The following is a 3,858-nucleotide window of genomic DNA, read 5'->3' on the forward strand; positions in this document are numbered from 1 at the left end:
GACATGTGGCGGGATGAGCAGGGGATCGAACCAACAACCTTTCGATTAGTGGACGACTTGCTCTGCCTCTGAGCCACAGCCGCCCAAATGCTAATTTAAGGTAATTTGAGGTGTGGCTCTCATGAGTCTGAGAACATAATAGTCTTTCATTCCGTATGCCAGCTAGTGCCACATGTGCACAGGTGCTGTTCAGGTACGATCTTCAGTCTAGGCTCTGTTATTTGTATATAGCATCTGGACGGTTAATTCGAGTTTAGTTCATAATGTGTTTTAAATTTTCTCATACTTTTTTAATCCTTTCATCTCGGAAATTTCTGATTATAATAATATACTTCACTTCCTTCAGTTATTCGAGGTAAAAGCTCATGACATGATTCTTATGCATAATCAATCAGAGTACATAACCCAACGGCTTTATCTCACGTAAAAAATGGTTTTCCTCTTACTAAGGCATGTACTGATAGAAGCCCTGCCTCTAATAAACAGGTCAAGTTGGGTGTGGAGTTCCTCACTCCATGCAAAGTTTTCACCTCATCCATGGATTTTCCATCTACATCTGTAGAAGATAGCAAAAAAAGCAGAAATTATTTAAAAGTCAATAGCGACAACCTAACTAGCAAAGCTCATTTTTGCAAAAACAAAAAGAAACATATTTTCTTCTCTTGAATTTGTGCGCTCCCTCTTCATTAATAAACTATATGCTGTGTGCAGAGAGGACAAACCCTAGATAATTCAGCTTCCCACATCCCACCCAGCTTCTTGCTCTCTTGCTTGTTGTGCACAATTCAATGGTCTGGAAAGCAGAGGGGCTGATAAGCAGGTAGAGGAGTCAAGTGGGGAAGGCTGGCCAGAAGCAAAGCAGACAGATGGCAAAAAGTCAAAAGAGGATGAGATGCGGCAAGGGAAAAGACGAAGAGGGTATTTTGGGGAATCTTGGCTCAGCGGTATCACGCTGGGAGACAAGAGAATCTGGCTGCTGTAGCTTTCTTCTCCTCAACATCTTTTCTCTGAATAGGAGGCTTAGCAAGGTGGAAAATCAAACTGCTCTCATTCTGTTTTTATGAAAGCTATTGTGCGTCTACAACCACAGTGGAATTACAAACAATGGTTGTTTCATAAAGAAAAGGAACCTGTCCTAACCAAAGCAAAATGTAGTTCACTCTGTTATAGTCACCTAGAATCTGTATCAACACAAGCAATCTTGACAATATTTAAGTTGATGGTAAAGTGTACAAAACACATACATAACTACTTACCACAGTGCAACCATAGACTAAGCAGCAATACAGGAGGCTGTAAAAAGATACCTTGTAAAGGATCATTGTAGTTAATTACAACTCTGGTCCTATTTTCATAGTTGGGCACTCATTTCTAGAATTTCTTCAGGTTGCATTAATCAATATTATTACATTAACAGTAGCACAAATGACCATGTGTAACGAAAAAGGTGTCACTCGTAGTGACGAACCTACAGAGAATTAATCACCAACTTTGCAGTTCCCCTCAGTTCTATTAGCCTCTTTAGCTTATTGTTTTGGTTTTACAGCCAACTGTAGTGACAGAGATGTGGGGAAAGAGAGAAAGGACGACACACAGTAAAGGGCCACAGGTCACAGTCGAACCCTTGGCCGCTGCAGCAAGGACTTACCTCGGCACATGAGGCGCCAGCTCTACCAGGTGAGCTATCCGGTTGCCCCTACAAGCCCACTGTTTGGTTCAATGTTTGGTTCAAAGTTAGCCATTAGCCGATTAACAAAATGGTACATTTAGCAGCTAAAGAGCCATATATATTTTTCTCAGGAGTTGGTTGAGATTTAAACATGGCTATAAGTAGAGTGAATATTGACTCTATGATTGGCATATGAAAACAAAATCCAAATTAAACGTAGCTCTGTGTAAATGTGTAAATGAAGCCATAATATGTTGAACATGTGCTTGATGATTGGTGATTAATGTTGTTTTAAGTTACTTCCATCTTTGGCTTTGGCTGCGTACGCCCTAGCTGTAATAGCACTGGTCTCCAATGCATTATGTTATTAACTAACTCACAAGTAATTTGCATTACTGGATGCTTGTAGTTAATCAATTGCTTCCTTATATTCACTGGCAAAGTTTTGTTCTGAGGCAGGAAGTGTGACAGTCCTATAACACAGCGATGATGTAGGGGATGATAGCGAGGTGTAGCGTCCTCAGAGGATTGTTTGTTTTCTTTTAATGGAGCCTATGTAGAGAATAACACCATATTGTCTTCCCTGTAAAACAAAGGCAGTTATTGCAGTATCACCTCCCTTGGTGAGAGGAGAAATGGTATGTCATTCGTGGAGATGGAGATTAATGGCTGTTTAAAATGTTTCTGAAGAATGGAAGCGAAGTGAGAGAAGAGGACATCTGGGCTATGATTTGATCATGGCACCTAACCCTGTGAGTGCATTCCCATGTCCAACACCTTGAATTACAGCCCTCCGGGTCATTAGCAGAGCTACTGCGGTGTGTTTGAATTGGAAATCTATTCATCTGCTTTTCTCATATTGATTTGTGGTGGCTGTGCCCCCCTCGCCTCCCCCTACTCTTCTTCTCTTTCAGCAGCAAAATACTGTTACTGATCAGTAACAGTACAGCAAGCAATCTGGTGAGCCTCAACAGTACTTTGTAAGCCCCTTTGGCTCTCATAAACTCCCTCTCTTTCTCTACTTGTGTGGCAACCGAACTTCACACACGGAGGGAACAAAGCACCATCATTCGTCTGCGTCAACACATCTCGGTGCTGGCAGTAGGCTGCTCCGCCATGCTTCAGTGCACAGTGAGTGTAGAGAGGCTCAGAGCCATTTCCAGCCATCTCAGAGAGTGTAACAGAGACTCACTCTCAATACTGAGACTATAAATGGAGCTGCCTTGCTTCTCTTGCCCACTGCAGTCACCTCCTTTTAAACACAGTTCTTCTATCTAAAATCTCAGGATGATGATAGTAGCGCTTTCTGCTACCTGCCAGCTCTTCATTATTAAAAGCTTTATCAGAGGCTTTGACCTGATGTATTTGCTTGTAGGTAAGGTGCAATCACATTATTTTCACCAACAACATTGGTTACTACTTTTACTGCTAATATAACTACAGGTTCTGGTGAACATGGAAAGCCTCTGTAACTCTGTAGATTACAGGTTGGAAATAATGCTAATTTAGTAGTCAATGATGGCTTGAGATCAAGTTTCTCATATTAGTAAAATGTTGGTATTTACAAGACAGGTAGTTTTGTTAGCCGGTAAGTTTCCACCCAAAGTAGATCTGTATGCAATTAGCTACAATAGTGAATCAAAGAGGCTTATGTTTGTCTTCACTGTTGCTCAGACTCAGACAAATAATTTCTGTTAGATTGTAGTTCATTTATAATTTTTTGGAGGCTCCTGCTTCCTATCATGATGTAGAATAATCAGAATGGACACAGCTATTAGAATAAGTAATAAGTAACAATAAGTTGAAAATACCAGGGTATTACTTTAATACAGCATTTCAATTTTACTTAAAAAGCGTATTCCTGCTTTCCTGATTGAGCCACTCAGCAAACCAAAAGGCTTACTGATTGTAGCTACCCTCTCTATGATAGCTTTATGACACAATATCAATCCCTATGCAGATGACACCCAGAATTATATTCCTGTCTCTCGAGATGTCCCTTCCCACTTCTTTAAACTCTTGGTCTTGGTTGTCCAAACCATTTACTTCTAAATGCATAAAAAACTGAAAACTTGCTTGTTGGTCACATGATATATACCCCGACACTGACAGGTCAAGTGAGTAACACTGATTATCTGGTTATCATGGCACCTGTCAGCGGGTGGGATGGCAGCAAGTGAACATTTTGT

This window comes from Morone saxatilis, unplaced genomic scaffold (genome assembly GCF_004916995.1).
Source record: "Morone saxatilis isolate NCDOM2014 unplaced genomic scaffold, NCSU_SB_2.0 Contig7, whole genome shotgun sequence".
Taxonomy (NCBI): domain Eukaryota; kingdom Metazoa; phylum Chordata; class Actinopteri; family Moronidae; genus Morone; species Morone saxatilis.